This window comes from Abrus precatorius, unplaced genomic scaffold (genome assembly GCF_003935025.1).
Source record: "Abrus precatorius isolate BTA unplaced genomic scaffold, Abrus_2018 Scaffold6, whole genome shotgun sequence".
Taxonomy (NCBI): Eukaryota; Viridiplantae; Streptophyta; class Magnoliopsida; order Fabales; family Fabaceae; genus Abrus; species Abrus precatorius.
The window spans coordinates 93,496-110,608 of NW_020874406.1; the positions used below are offsets into that span (position 1 = coordinate 93,496).

General features: G+C 36.5%; 1 non-coding gene across 1 annotated transcript; it reads left to right on the forward strand.

Annotated features, from left to right (window-relative positions):
- Positions 1-14,113: 14,113 nt before the first annotated feature.
- LOC113870509 lies at positions 14,114-14,221 on the forward strand. The gene has a single exon (XR_003505533.1). It is a non-coding gene; the product is annotated as a small nucleolar RNA R71 (small nucleolar RNA).
- The last annotated feature ends 2,892 nt before the right edge of the window (positions 14,222-17,113 follow it).

Consider the following 17,113-nt stretch of genomic DNA (forward strand, 5'->3'; position numbering starts at 1 on the left):
CACAAATCCACGCATATGCACACCAGCTACCTCACTATAGTACTGTGATCACAGATTCTCACAATGAATAGCCACCGGTTACCCCTCGCCTCATGGATACCACGTGGGCAATCACGGGTCGCTCAACAAAGGTAATGGTCAGAGGTCTAGTCAAGAAGAGAATGTGTGGCCCGTGGTGTACCCGTTCCGCAGTTGGTGTCACCACCACTCTCTCTTCCCCAAGGTATTCCTACCGTCCTTATCTTTCACACCCCCAGTGTATCGCTGAACCATTCACAGCACATTACAACGGCGTTAATACGCCCATTCACACATATATTTTATTCACGCATGCAATAATCATGCTTACACACGGCATACAACCCACATTGCAATTACAAACACACAACTGCATAAGCTTAAGCATTCACAGTCAAAGCACGTTAAATCCTAATATATAAATTCAGGGTGCACACTCTCAGAGCATATCAGGTTAACACAGAGAGATCATCACAGATCTTAATCAATTTTCAATGAAACTCTGTAATTTCAGCATAAAATTTATTTTAGCAGAACAAGGTATGTCAATATTCAGATATAAAAGCATAGATGCACAGAATTGATCAAACACATTCAGAGAATTTTAAATTGACATCCCTAATTTTGTAAACTCAGAGTGCACACTCTCACAAAAAATTATGGTAACGCAGAGGAAGATTTACAGTCTCACCCAATTTTTAACACAAATATGCACTCCAATCCTTCCCAGCATAATTTGTAACTATATTTCATCATAGTTATGCACTCTAATTATCAATTCAACCTTTTCAGAGAATTTTGTTTAAGTCAACTCTGATTCTGCATAGATTTGGTTGTTATAGTGCATTGTAGGTTCAACTATCTGAACAGAATTATCAGAATTGACAGAGAAAACCTATTCAGAGTGTTGTCCATTCTATTATTAAACCAAATAGCCTCAGAACAGTGCCCCCTTTTCATTCTACATTTTTCAAATATGTAGTCCTATACCATTCCTCCATTAATATCACAAATTTACATTCAATAATTTGTAAGTCAAATATTTCACTGAAGTCTATTTAGGTCGATCAATTTCTGCAGATTTTATTCAGAGAAATAGCACAATGTAGATTCTAATCTCCTAGAAAAATTTATACATGACAGGGAAAACTTATTCAGAGTATTATCCATTTTATTATTGAGTCCAAAATCATCAGAACAATGTCCCATTACCCCCTTTGACATTTTTCCCCAAAACATTAACACAGAAAACCCTAATCCACCGTTTCAGAGAGATGAGGGTAGCGTACCTGGCAAGATGATGCAGAAATGTGTGAGAAATTTACTTGCTGTTGTTAGTCAACGCACACAAGTAGTGAAATCGCAGAGAATGCTCAGAGAAAAGATGAAATTTTAAGAGTGAAGAGTATGTGCCTGTTTACGCTAAGGAGTATTTATAGCTATGCTTGAGCACGTGACCACTTTCAAAGTGAAAATTAAACGTTACAGCATTTAAGACATTCAGCATGATTACTATTTCTAATCAGAGTGAGCGTTCCAGATAGGTAATTTTTCAGAGTGATAAGTGCGTTATCACTATTGCTAGGCAAAGTGATAACACGCAAGCAATGTTGCAACTTTTTTCACAAAAAGGAATAATTCACGTGAGAAAATTCATACTTACCTGTACGTAGCCACTTTTTCTAGGGAGAGTGAGTGTTTCAGAGAGGGTGTTTTCCCATCTGCCTCTGCGTGATCACTCTCATCAGTGAGAGTGAGTGTTCCAAAGGAGCGTGTTTACCTTGATGCCTCTGCGTGATTACTTTTATCACTAAAAGTGATTGTTCCAGAGGGGAACATCAAATTTCACTCTCTGCGTAGCTCCTTTTCTGCTTGATTTCTCCAAAATCTGCTTGATTTCTCTGTTTGACACTTCCACTTGTCCACTTGTTTGTGGATGGTATGGAGTAGCAACCTTGTGCTTCACACCATACTTCATTAATACTGCTTCAAGGTATTTGTTGCAGAAGTGGGCACCTCCATCACTTATCAGAAATCTGGGTACTCCAAACCTTGCAAAAATGTTCTTTCTTATAAAGGATATCACTCCCTTGGCATCATTTGATCTTGTGAGGATGGCTTCCACCCATTTGGAAACATAATCCACTGCCACTAAGATGTATTCATGAGAAAATGATGAGGGAAAATGTCCCATGAAGTCAATCTCCCATACATCAAATAGCTCCACTTCTAAAATGTTTGTCAATGGCAGCTCATGCCTCCTTGATATGTTGCCAGTTCTTTGACACTTATCACAGTTTTGAACATATTTCTTGGCATCCTTGAAGAGTGTAGGCCAAAAGAAACCTGATTGCAAGACTTTTGTAGCAGTCCTTGAACATGCATGATGGCCTCCATATTCTGAGTTATGGCAATGCCATAATACTTCAAATTGTTCATTTTGTGGAATGCACCTCCTAATTAGACGATCCACCCCAATTTTAAACAAGTACGGGTCTTCCTACACATAGAATTTGCTGTCATGTAAGAACTTCTTCTTTTGCTGCCAAGTGAACCTCTTTGGAATGAATTGAGTAGCCTTAAAGTTTGCAATGTTAGCAAACCAAGGTATCTCTTCTACTACAAGAAGCCTTTCATCTGGAAATTCTTCATTAATTTCCAAGGAGTTAGGGGTTAGACTTTCTAGTGGAAGTCTAGACAGGTGATCAGCTACCCCATTTTCCTTTCCTTTTTTGTCTCTAATTTCCAACTCAAATTCTTGCAGCTGCAAAATCCATCTCAGCAACCTTGGTTTGGCATCCTGCTTTGACAACAAGTATTTAAGTACGGAATGGTCAATATATACAATAACTTTTGATCCCATCAAATATGATCTGAATTTGTCAAAGGCAAACACAATAGCTAGGAGTTCTTTTTCTATGGTTGTGTAATTTACTTGTGCAGGGTTTAAAACTTTGCTGGAATAATAAATGACATGCAATTTCCTATCCTTTTTCTGTCCTAAAATAGCACCCACTGCACTATCACTTGCATCACACATTAATTTAAAAGGCAAATTCCAATAAGGTTTTGCAAGAATAGGTGCAGAAATCAGTTTTTCTTTCAAAACAAAAAATGCATGCAAACAAGGATCATCAAATATGAAATCAACATCTTTCACAAGTAAATTACTAAGGGGTTTTGTAATTTTTGAAAAGTCCTTGATAAACCTTCTATAAAAACCAGCATGTCCTAAAAAACTCCTAACTCCTTTAACATTAATTGGTGGAGGCAGTTTACTAATAACTTCAACTTTTGCTTCGTCCACCTCCATTCCTTTTTCTGAAATCTTATGGCCAAGGACAATGCCCTCTTGGACCATGAAATGGCACTTTTCCTAATTCGATACAAGGTTAGTATCTTGACATCTCTGCAAAACAATGGATAGATTAGCTAAGCAATCATCAAATGAATTACCAAAAATAGAGAAGTCATCCATAAACACCTTTATAATTTTCTCTACCAAATCAGAAAAAATGGAAAGCAGGCACCTTTGAAAAGTGGCAGGAGCATCGCATAATCCAAAAGGCATTCTTCTATATGCAAAAACTCCAAATGGACATGTAAATGTAGTCTTTTCTTGATCCATAAGGTCCACTACTATTTGGTTGTATCCTGAATACCTATCAAGAAAACAATAGAATGAATGTCCAACAAGTTTTTCCAACATTTGGTCAATAAATGGTAGCAGAAAATGGTCCTTTCTAGTTGCATCATTTAATTTCCTATAGTCAATATACATGCGCTAGCTAGTGACAGTCCTAGTAGGTATGAGCTCATTCTTCTCATTAGGCACAACTGCCATCCCTCCTTTCTTAGGGACAACTTGGACTAGACTCACCCATTGGCTGTCTGAAATTGGATAAATGATCCCTGCATCTAGTAATTTCATGACTTCTTTCTTGACTACTTCTTTCATGGCTGGGTTCAATCTTCTTTGTTGCTGCACAACTGGTTTAACCTTTTCCTTAAATAAAATTTTGTGCTTACAAAAAGAAGGATTTATACCTTTCAGATTTGCAATACTCTAGCCTATTGCTGATTTATGCTCTCTCAGAATTCTCAGCAGCTTTCCCTCTTCTTCCTCCTTGAGTTCATTGTTGATAATGACTGAATTCTCATGATTCTTATCCAAGAAAGCATATCTCAGGTGGGAGGGTAGCTGCTTAAGCTCTAGCTTCTGATTTTTCTCTTCTTTGACTTCCTTTTTCAGCTCTTCTTTAACTGAGTTTTCTGCAGAATTTAGAATTAGTAGGGCTTCTAATTGCTACTCAATTTCCATGATATATTCTTCTTTAGGAATTTCAGATTTGATACTCCCTGCAGTTATTGTTTCTCTCAACACAGAATTCTCATCAAATTTATCAATAGGATAATGTGTAATAATAGAATCCAAAATGTCTATTCTCATACATGAATTATCTTCAACTGGATATTTTAATGCTTCAAAACATTAAACACTACCTTTTCATCTTGAACTCTAAGCATGAGCTCTCCTTTTTGTACATCTATTAGAGCTCTCCCTGTTGCAAGAAATGGCCTTCCTAGGATCAAGGGAATATTAGCATCCACATCTATGTCCAAAATGATAAAATCTGCAGGGAAAATGAACTTATCAACCTTAACCAATAAATCTTCAACTACTCCATAAGGATAAGTGTAGGATCTATCAACTAGCTGTAGTGTGATATTGGTAGGTTTCACTTCCTCAATGCCTAATTTCTTCATGATAGCTAAAGGCATCAAGTTTATGCTTGCTCCCAAGTCACACAATGCACTTTAAACAGTGCACTGTCCTATTTCACATGGAATGCTGAATGATCCTGGATCTTTGAGTTTTTGAGGAAGCTTTCTTTGAAGAATGTGATGAATCCATATTTTTACTGATATTTTAGCATAATTCTAGCTCATTTAATAAGGAAAATATATGAAGAAAGCAGAAAAACTCAGAAAAAGAGAATGATTGAAAGTTTTATTTAATTTGTAGTTATTTTCGCATTTGTAGAATTTATGCTTAGTTCTTAAGGAATTTATCTTGTTTTTGAAGGAATAATCTGAGCAAAAGTCATGGAAATGGATTATCAATGGAAAGGAAGAGGAAGAATGGCAATGTTGGACTCCAAAATACAAGAATTATAGGATGCAGGCTGGGCGTGATCACTATTGTTAGTGAAAGTGATCATTCCAGAGCCTAAATGAGAAGAGGAGCCTGTGCGTAATCACTTTTATTTACAAGAGTGAGCGTTGCCAGTGTGCGTTATCACTTTCGCCAACGAAAGTGAACGTTCCAGAGAGACTTCATTCCTGATGAGCTGCGCGTTGTCACTTTTGCCAACGAAAGTGAGCGTTCCAGAGGCACTTGTATCAGAACAGCTTGCGCGTGGTTACTATTACTCACAAAAGTGATCACGCGCAACCCTCGACCTCCTGCGTTGCCACTCTTATGAATTAAAGTGAATGTTCCAGAGAAGCCTTCAACTCTGCAAGTTGCGCGTTGTTACTCTTGCTCTTGAAAGTGAACACGCGCACTACATAAAGCTTCTGCATGGTTACTCTTGTGAAGAAAAGTGACAACGCGCAGAACTCGGGTTTCTATAAATACATGATTGAAGTGCGAAACTAGGGGTCTTTTGCTCATTTTCTGTTTTGTTAGTTAGATTCTCGTTGAGAGAGAGTGGAGAGAAGATTGGGGTCGAAGCTTGAAGCTCCAAGAAGAGGGATCGGATTGGAGCTTGTGGCCATGGCTGCTCTGCATTCTTCTTCATCTTCTTCTTCTTCTTTCTCTGTTTTTGTTGCAATGTGTGCTTAATTTCCCATAGTTAGGGGTTTATGGAACTCGAATTGATGTATTGATTCGACTTTATCTTCTGAACTTTAAGTTCTTGGATTAATTGAGTTATTAATTCTGCTTTTCACGCAATCTTTGAATGGAAATTCATTTGATTAATCAAGAGGAATCTTTACCAATGGGAATTGGATTGTTTGCTCCGATCTGAATTGGCAACCAGAGTTTAGGGATTTCTTAGGGATAAGGAGACCTAATTCTGCAATCTTATAGTTCTAATTCTTAATGCAACGTGAAATTGAATCTCACCTAAGGGATTAGGGAGGTTTAGTGGATTGTTAGGGTCAATGAGTTAAGGAATTAACCTTTGGCTATTACTATGCGAAACTGATTGTCAATTAACCAAGTTCTTGAATGTTCAGAGGCATAATTGAATTAATACTAATATTCTTGTGCAGTAAATTCCTAACTATTCTTCATTCCTATCTCATTTCATTACATACTCTATTTTTCTGCAAGTTCTTTACTTTAATTGCTTTTGTTTACTGCTGTTATATGTTACAAATCTCATTCCAAAATTCGTATGGCTCAAATGGTTATAATTCTGTGAAGTAGTACTTGAAACCTAAATTCCCTGTGGAGACGATATTCTGATCTTAAATTTACTCATTACTTGCTGCAATTCTAGTGCACTTGCTAGTGTTAGATTGTAAACAACAAGTTTTTGGCGCCATTGCCGGGGAATTTTGAATTTCAATATCATTAGTAGTAGAAAAGTAACTAGATTGAGCATTTATTTTTGTTGTTGTTCTGCTTTCAAGTTTTTCTGCATAATTTCTCTGCATCTTGTGCAAATTTCTGCATAAGTTCTGCTGTCTTTTGCATAAAGTTTTTGCATTCTTTTGCATTTTCTGCATAATCTCATTTTTCATTTTTCTGCATAATTGTAAACTTCATTTTGCATAATTTCTATGTTTTCTGCATTCATGAATTTTTGATTCTGATAGAATTAACACTGTATTTTCTGCATAATTTTGTTTTTCATTCTTCTGCATAATTTTAATTTTTGTTCTGCATAAATTTCTGTGTTTTCTACATATTCTGTTTTGTAGCTTTTCTGTTTTCTTTTGCATTTTTCTGCATAATCTTGTTTTTCTTATTTTTCTGCATAAATTTCTATATTTGTTGCATGTTATGTTTTGTAATTTTTTGCATAATTTCATATTTCATTTTTCCTAGTTACAAATTTGATTAGACTTTTGTTTTCTTTCTTATTGTATGCAAGGAAAAACCAGAAAAATAAGTTGCTCTATTGTTTGATGGCAACCATCATGTATCAGAATTTTTATCAAAGCCAAGTTGCAAGAACAGAAGCTTATGAACCAGATACTCTTAATGCTTTGATTAATAATTTTCAAGCTAGAGTTGCCCAAACTAACCCCTTGGTGTGTGATTTTTACAGTGAAAATGATTTGAATGAAACATATGATGTGGTTGCACCAGAATTTCAAGAAGAAATCAATTTTGGAGGAAATTTTCAAAGATTTGAATATACCTTTCCTCATGAATATCAATATCAAGCTAACATAAGTCAGACATATTATGATTGGAATCAACAAATGTTAGTTGCAACAACACCATTCTTTAATCCTCATTCTTCACAGCCTTATTCTCAAGTGTCATATTCTCAACCTCAAGGAGGACTGCAACCTTCACAAACTTCTTCAAAAAGAATGAATAAACTTGAAGAAACTTTATTCCAATTCATGAAATTTTCTCAGTCAAGTTTCAAGAATCAAGAAGCATCCATGGAGAAGATGGAGATACAAATAGGACAAATTTCAGAACAATTGTTAAAAAGGAATGATGAGAGATTACCTAGCAATACCATAATGGACTCAATAGAGCAATGCCAAGCTGCTTTCACAAGGAGTGAGGTAGAAATTTCAGGTCCAAAGGCTGCTGAAAAAGAGAGAGCATTAGAAAAATATGAAGAAAACAAGATTCAAGATAAGCAACAAGAGGAAAAAGTCATTTTCAATGTATTTGAAGCCATTAAACATCCAAGTGATGATATGAGCTGCATGAAGATTGATATAATAGATGCTGTGATACTACCACCCTTGGAGAAAAATGATGAAATTGCAGTCTTGGAAAGCACAATAATTGCAGCAGATTGTAGTGTTCATGAAGAGCAAGATGAGGTAGTGAAAGAATGCATTCTGCAACTAGACTCTCTTCCCTGTGTTAATAATGCAGTGAACCAACTACAAGAAGAATTACATCAAGAAGAGGAGAGAAAAAAAGAACCAAAGGACAGCAGTAAGACACAACCTGAGAAAGGAACAAAAAAATGGTTGTTTGAAGATGCACCTGAGCTAATAGATGAAGCTAAACATAAGAAGTTTCGATTTCTTCAAGGAGTGCAGAATTTCAAGCAGGAAAAACAGAAGGATGATTCTGTTACAAGAGAAATACTTGCTGCAGTAACATATAAAGACAATGAAAAGGAGGGAAAGAAAATTAATAAGTATATCAAGTTGCTAGAAGTTCCTCCACTATTATTTCAACCATGTTCTGAATTAAATGAAAAGCTGCAAGTTGATAAGAAAAAGGGGAAATGTGTAAGTATAGAGCAAGAGCCATTATCTGTAAAATCATCTCTTAGAATCAAAGATCAATAACGTCAAGCTAGTGACGTTAAAAGAGCGCTTTGTGAGAGGCAACTCACACTTCTTTCCCTTTAAATTTTGTTAATTTTTGGTTTTTAGTTTTATTTTTCTTCATGATCTGAGTTCTGGTTGCTTTGCAATTGCTTTGACAGTGAAACTGGTAGTTTGCTGGAACTTCCACTTTGAGCCTAAAAATGTGGTTAAGCATAAGCTGAAAGGGTCTGCAAGGACTATTATAATTGCTGGAACATCCACTTTCTAACCCATTTTAAGCTTCCTATTTTGTTTTAGAATTTTCATTGTTCATGTTAGTTAAATTTCTGTAATTTCTGCAATAAAATTCTGCTAAATCTGTCTTCTGAGGTACATTTGAGATACTTGAATTGAGATTCAATGTTTAGAGTGTGTATTTGATGGATTAGAGAGTGACAATTGAGTTAATTGAGGTTTTAGAGGAAATGGACTAATGAAAAGAGTCATTATGTTGTAGGGAATGAGTTTCACAGAGAATGAATTTTGAAGTAATCTTCTGAAGCGATCACTTTTACTGATAAAAGTGATCACGCAGAAGCATTATGGTGACATACTCCTCTGGAACTATCACTTTCACTGATGAGAGTGATCACGTAGAGGCAGATAGGGGAACATCATCACAAGAGTGCTCACTTTCCCTGGAAAAAGCAGCCTCACACAGAAAGACATTCTTCTCACCCTACTCGAGTTTACATATTCTGCATCTCCATCCCAGAAACTGAAAAATGGCCAGAACCTCTATGAATACACCAGTTGGCTCCTCCAGGAAGAACCAGGCTGGATCTGCGAGCAACACTCTAAGAAGGAGATCCAGCAAAAACATCCAAGCTGGATCAACCAGAAATTGTTACCAAATAACTGCTACCATTTGCCAAAGTTTGGAGTCTGAATTCTTTTATGTCAGTCAAGCACAACTCAACACTGGCAGTAAAAAGGGCAGAACTTCTTTTTGCTATTGTCAATGAGATGTATATTGATGCGGGAGAGGTCATCAGTGAATGTATCCTAAATAATTTGAAAACAAAGAGAGATTCACTAGCCTTCCCTTCATTAATAACTTTACTTTGTGAGAATGTAGGGGTAGAGTTTGGAGACTATCAAGAGAGGATCAGATTTGTTCCCTCTATTTCTGTATTCATGGTGAAAGAGATCTATGCCACCACCTCCTGCACCTCAGCAGCCACCATTCCCTCTCAATTCAAGAAAGACAAGTCAATGAAGATGAAGGACACTCTAAATTCAATGGCTGAAAGACAAAACCAACTGAGAGGCAGAATGAACTCCATAGCAGTGTCAAAGCTATAGTCATGCTGCTAGAGTGTGTTCTGCTGAACGTTGGTTAGAAAATGGGAATAACCAAGGATAAGATGTAGTATACTCCAGATTTGGCAGAAAATGCTCAGTGCCTGCGCTCCTCAGTTTTTAAAAAACTTGTCAATCTATAAAACTCATTTCCCATAGCCAGCTGAAGTGGAGAAGAAGAAGAAGAAACCTTAGATGAAGATGAAGCAAATGAATAGCTTAGGACTTTTAAAATTTCTGTCTTTTAGAATTTGTGTAGATAGTTGTAATTAAATATCAGACCTTTGGGGATGTAATTACAATTTGGTACATTTTGGTTTAATTTTCACATTTTTGTTTTGAATATCTGCTAGTTTTCCAATTAATTGCCTTTTTACTTACTAATTGATAAATTTTTGGTGTTTTGTGCAAAAGTTGTCACTTTCACACAACACTCACACACAATGGATGATGACACTTGCATAAGCTTCCATGAAAGGGGGGTTTTATTCTCTACCTCTTGTTCATGTGTTAGCTTTACATTACACTGAAATTATTTCTGGAAAACACCAAAATATTAGAATAAGATATTAAACTGCTGGTTGTGAATCAAATGAAGCTAATTGATAATTCTGTGAATTCGGTTTGAAATTGTTCTTTTTAAGTTGTTTTTCCCATTCTCAAAATGAAATCACACTTGTATTTTCAGAATGAGGCAGTCTTGCCACTAGGTGCATATAATTCTGAAAAGTGAATTGTGAGTTCATTGATTAGCATTTCACTTACAAATCCCTAGTGAGACTTGAGCTGCATCCTTCTTTTTATGTGTGATTGATCATATTTTGCTACATTCTCTAGAACTTGCCTTGTTTCTTGGTTGAATATGCAATTTACAGTTTTCACATATATGATGGAGGCCATGTTTGATTATACCCAGTCAGCCTAAATGCCTTCCTTTATGATTGAATGTCTTAGTTCACCCTTTTGAGCTTAATATCCCTTTTCTTGAAATTACCTCATTATAAGCCTTGCTGAAAAACCAATTTTTACCATTCAATTAATCAGAGGCATAATGAGTTTAATCAAGAATGAGTTTTAAAACTAAGTTTCAGGTGGCATCCAGATTTTAATTGCTTGAGGACAAGCAATGTTCTAACTTTGGGGTGGGAAATAGCATTCTATCTAAGTTTGAGTTCAACAAGCCAGAAAGAAAGAACAAAAGTGCTGCAGCAAAATGAAAAATTTATGAAGCAAAGCTGTGAAAAGAACAAAAATGTGAGTTCAAAAGAAAAGAAGTGCAGCAAAGTGCTGCAGAAAAAAAAAAGAATATCAACGAAAAGAAGATAGTGATTGAAAGCAAGAAAAGAAGAAAAGAGATGAAAATTCTGCTGCAAGAAAGAATTTGTTTGCTGCATAAGTGAGAGAAGTAAGGAGGAATAATGTAGATCCAGGCTAGTTTTAAAACAAATCACTCAAAATGCCTCTGATCTTTTGAAATTGCATGTATTGTTTTCCATTTTCTTTGATACCTACCTTAACCTTAGCCTTGTTATAACTTGAAAAAGTCCTCTAAATGTGTGATTAATTGTACTAAGCAGAGAAGATGGAGAAATTGGGCAAGCATATGGTAGAGTGCAGTGAAATTGATGATTTAGAGTGAAAACAGCACCTAAACACTGTTAAGTGATGAGAGAAACACTTCCAAGTAAGCTGTGATCATGTTGATTAATTGTACTCACATGAATTTTGATGAAAAATATGAACTTAGGTAGCAATTCTTACTCAATGATGATTATGCAGTAGGAATATCATGATGAGTATTTGGATGAACAACTTGATTGAAAATTTTGCAGAAAACACAGAATTAGAAATTAGAAAAATCTGAAATAAGCAGTTTATGAACTGAATTTGAAAATGGACGAACTTACCCTTGGTTTAGTTTGATTTGCTTGAGGCAAGCAAAAATTCAAGTTTGGGGTGGTAATGAATCCATATTTTTACTGATATTTTAGCATAATTCTAGCTCATTTAATAAGGAAAATATATGAAGAAAGCAGAAAAACTCAGAAAAAGAGAATGATTGAAAGTTTTATTTCAATTTGTAGTTATTTTCGCATTTGTAGAATTTATGCTTAGTTCTTAAGGAATTTATCTTGTTTTTGAAGGAATAATCTGAGCAAAAGTCATGGAAATGGATTATTAATGGAAAGGAAGAGGAAAAATGGCAATGTTGGACTCCAAAATACAAGAATTATGGGATGCAGGCTGGGCGTGATCACTATTGTTAGTGAAAGTGATCATTCCAGAGCCTAAATGAGAAGAGGAGCCTGTGCGTAATCACTTTTATTTACAAGAGTGAGCGTTGCCAGTGTGCGTTATCACTTTCACCAACGAAAGTGAACGTTCCAGAGAGACTTCATTCCTGATGAGCTGCGCGTTGTCACTTTCACCAACGAAAGTGAGCGTTCCAGAGGCACTTGTATCAAGACAGCTTGCGCGTGGTTACTATTACTCACAAAAGTGATCACGCGCAGCCCTCGACCTCCTGCGTTGCCACTCTTATGAATTAAAGTGAATGTTCCAGATAAGCCTTCAACTCTGCAAGTTGCGCGTTGTTACTCTTGCTCTTGAAAGTGAACACGCACACTACATAAAGCTTCTGCGTGGTTACTCTTGTGAAGAAAAGTGACAACGCGCAGAACTCGGGTTTCTATAAATACATGATTGAAGCGCGAAACTAGGGGTCTTTTGCTCATTTTCTGTTTTGTTAGTTAGATTCTCGTTGAGAGAGAGTGGAGAGAAGATTGGGGTCGAAGCTTGAAGCTCCAAGAAGAGGGATCGGATTGGAGCTTGTGGCCATGGCTGCTCTGCATTCTTCTTCATCTTCTTCTTCTTCTTTCTCTGTTTTTGTTGTAATGTGTGCTTAATTGCTTTTGTTTACTGCTGTTATATGTTACAAATCTCATTCCAAAATTCGTATGGCTCAAATGGTTATAATTTTGTGAAGTGGTACTTGAAACCTAAATTCCCTGTGGAGACAATATTCTGATCTTAAATTTACTCATCACTTGCTGCAATTCTAGTGCACTTGCTAGTGTTAGATTGCAAACAACAGAATGACACTGCACTCCTCTGTCAAGGGTACTGTCTTGTCATGCTCTAGATTCCTTTTTCTGGATAGTAGTTCTTTTATAAACTTTGCATATGAAGGCATCTGCTCCAAAGCCTCTGAGGATAAGGCAGCCTCTTGTATTTTTCTAGGTCTATTGGCTTACAAGCATCTTCAAAGAGTTGCTTCTTTGTCTTCCTTTCAGAGTTTGTAAGAGCTTCTAATTTTTCTTCTGATTGCTCCCTCTTTAATAATCTGAAGTTTCCTTGTTGCAGATCTTGTTCACTTCTTCTTTCTTCAGCTGCATCACTTGCTTTCTTTTTTGCAGCTTTTGGACTTGCAACTACAACTCCATTCCTTATAGTGATGGCTTAACATTGCTCCTTAGGATTGATCACTGTATTGCTTGGAAATCTTCCTTCATCCCTGTTGGATAATTGTTCAGCTAACAGTTCAATTTTTGTTTCTAGTTTTTTCATAGAAGCTTCTTGGTTCTTGAAGCTTGTTTGGGTCACCTTCATAAACTGCAACATGGATTCCTCCATCTCAGTCAACCTTTCATTCATAGGCTTTGAAAATTTCTGAGTTCCTTGAGGTTGAGTGGATGGATTCCTCTGAAAATAAGACTCTTGTGCTGCTGTTCCTGCATTAGAAAAAGGTAAATTGGAGTTAGAATTCTTGGTAGCAGAATATTGATTATTCCAATTAGAATACTGCTGACTTCTATTATTCAAAAATTGAAATCCAGGAGGATATGAGGATTATTTTCTCTGAAAATTGTTCATGTAATTCACTTGTTCCCGTGGTTCACTTGTAGATGCCTCACATGCACCATTTGCATAGTGTCCTCCACAGAAATCACAGCTTAGTTGACTGGTAGGCATATTCCCTGCTTGAAGATTCCTAATTTGCTGAGTCAAAGCTTCTGAAGACATCTAGTTTTGCTGTTGATTCTGTGTAAGAAAAATTTCTAAAATCTTGGCTTCATATCTAGTACTTCTTCCTATATTTCTTGGGTTTGAGTGTTGATACATTGAAGATGCCATCATCTCAATGATTCTCTGAGCCTTTTTAAAAGATTTCATGTTTAAAGAACCTCCTGCAGCTGCATCAATCATAGTTCTTGTTGCTGCATTCATCCCATTGTAGAAAGTTTCCAATTGCATCCAATCTGGAATACAATGATGTGGACACCTTCTCAGTAATTTCTTATATCTCTCCCATGCTTCATACAATGACTCTCCTTCCTGTTGTACAAATGATGTGATTTCCCCCCCTTAATTTAGCAGCCTTGGATGGAGGAAAGTATTTTGTTAGAAACTTATTCACAAGTTCTGTCTAAGTTGTTATACTTCCTTGTAGTTGAGCTTGCAACCAGCATTTGGCTCTATCTCTCAAGGAAAAGGGAAATAATATCAGTCTGATGGCTTCTTCACTAACCCCATTCATTCTGATTGCATCACATAACTGCAAAAAATTAGAGATATGTAGGTTAGGGTCATCAGAATTTTCTCCAGAAAATTGGTCCTGTTGCACTACATGTAGCAAGGCTGGCTTTATTTCAAAGTGATTAGCTTGAATAGTTGGCCTCACTATTGATGAATTATATCCCTGCATGTTTGGAATTGCATAGTATCCTAATGTTCTTATCCTAGGTTGTTCTGCCATCTCTACTTCTGAAATTGACTGTCCTAGAGGTGTAGGTGTTCCTTTTTGGATAGGAATGTTCTGAACTTCTGGAGAATAGACAACTTCTAATTCACTATCACTTCCTATGAATTTTTCTGCTCTAGCCTCTTTTCTTAATCTTCTTAAGGTTATGTCTATGTCAGGATCAAAGACCAGAGTTGATTTATTTTTATTTTTACCATGCATATACAAATCAAAATGCAACAAAATTAGACTACAAATTGATATTCAGAAATGCACAACAAAGATTATGCAGAAAGATATCAGCAAAAGCATATAAAATTCAAGTCTAGCAACTATAGAATTATGCAGAATTGCAGAAATTATCTACTAGTATTCTACACTTATCTATTAAAATAAGAACAAAGTAACTTGAATGTAATACTAACTACAGAGAAAAATTAAGACAACAAGAACTCAATATAGCAATTTTTCTGTTACTAATGATATTGAAACTCACACACCCTGGCAACGACGCCAAAAACTTGTTGTTACAATTCTAAACACTAGCAAGTGCACTAGGAATTGCAACAAGTAATGAGTAATTTTTAAGATCAGAGTATTGTCTCCACAAGGAATTAGAAAATCAATTATCACTTCACAGAACGATGACAAGTTGAGCCAAACGATTTTGGAAGAGTTGTATCATTCAGAAAGTAAGGAATAAGAACAATTAAAAGGTAAGAAACTTGCAGTAAAAACAGAGTATGATAGTTATGTTGAGATGAGACAAGAATGAAAGATAATTAGGAATTTATTTCACAAGAATGTCAATATTAATTCAATTATGCCTCTAAACATTCAAGCAATTGGTTCATGGACAATCAGTTTCTCTTATTAATAGTCAAAGTTTAATCCCTTAAATCATTCACACTAACAAGCAACTAAACAACCCTAATCCCTTAGGTGAAGCTTAATTTCAAGTTGCATTAAGACTTAGAACCTTAGGATTGCAGAATTAGGTTCCCTTATCACTAAGAAATCCCTAATTCTGGTTGCTAATTCAGATAAGAGAAGCAAACCCAACTTCCATTGGCAAATGTTCCTCTTTGGTTAATCATACGAATTTCCATTCAAAGATTGCAATAACAGCAGAATTAACAACTCAATTAATCCAAGAACTCAAATTTTAGAAGCAAAATTTGAATCAATACATCATTTCAAGGTCCATAAACTCCTAACTACGAAGAATTAAGCACACATTGGAACAAAGAAAAAGAAAGAAGGAGAAGAAGAGAAGAAACTCAAAGAAGCCATCTCCACAAGCTCCAATCCAATGCCTCTTCTTGGAGGTTCGAAATTCAACCCCAATCCTCTCTCTCACTCTCTCTCAACGAGAATCTAACAGAAAAAACAGAAAATGAACAAAAGACCCCTAAATTTGAGCTTGATCTGGTATTTATAAGATTCCCGACTCTGGGCGTTATCGTTTTGCTTCATAAGAGTGACCACGTAGAGGCTCATGTGGTTTCTGGAAACTGGAACTATCACTTTTGCTACTAAGAGTTGCAACGCAGAAGGTCGAGTGGTTACGCGTGATCACTTTTGAGAGTAAGAGTGACCACGTGTAACTTGCCTTGATACACTCCTCTCTGGAACATCCACTTTCGCCGACAATAGTGGTTACGCAGAGCTCGCTATGTCTAGTGGTTACGCTGATCGTCTTGATTACCTGAAAAATGAATGTTAGGGTGAGTAGTCTACACTACCCAAAACACATAGTCAACATAGAGTCTCACCTCTAGAACATTTCCAATACATTAACTAAGCACAAACACAAGCAACATTTCACATCTATAAGTATAATTCATAAACCCAATGCATATGCACACCAGCCACATTCACTGCAGCATTGTGATCACAAATTTACACCATGAATGGTCGTCGGTTACCCCGCCACACAGATACCACGTGGGCAGTCACAGGTCGCTCAGCAAAGGTAATGGTCAGAGGTCTAGTCTGAAAGAGAGTGTGTGACCTGTGGTGCATCCGTTCCGTAGTCGGTGTCACCACCACTCCCTCTTCGCCAAGGTATTTCTACCGTTCTCATCTCCTACACCCCCAGTGTATCGCTAAACCATTCACAGCACATTACAACGACGCTAACATGCCCATTCACACATATTCAATTCACGCATGCATTAATCATGCTTACACACGGCACACACCCCACATTGCGTTCAAATACACGGCACTAGGCCCACATCCATTTCACATTACACAGCACATAGCTAACATTCATCTATATTACACGGCCCTCGGGCCTACATTTGTTCACACACCGTAATACATAGCAAAATTCCATCAACCACATATTCTCTCATCCATACACATAATATTCATATATCACGGCACATGGCCCACATCATATTTCACAGTAATTTCCTATCGTCTAGTCAGCCACATCACAATATTCAACTAAATAACGGTAAATCACATACAAAGAGTAGGGTAGAGTCCCCCCTTACCTCGGATTGACGTCCTACA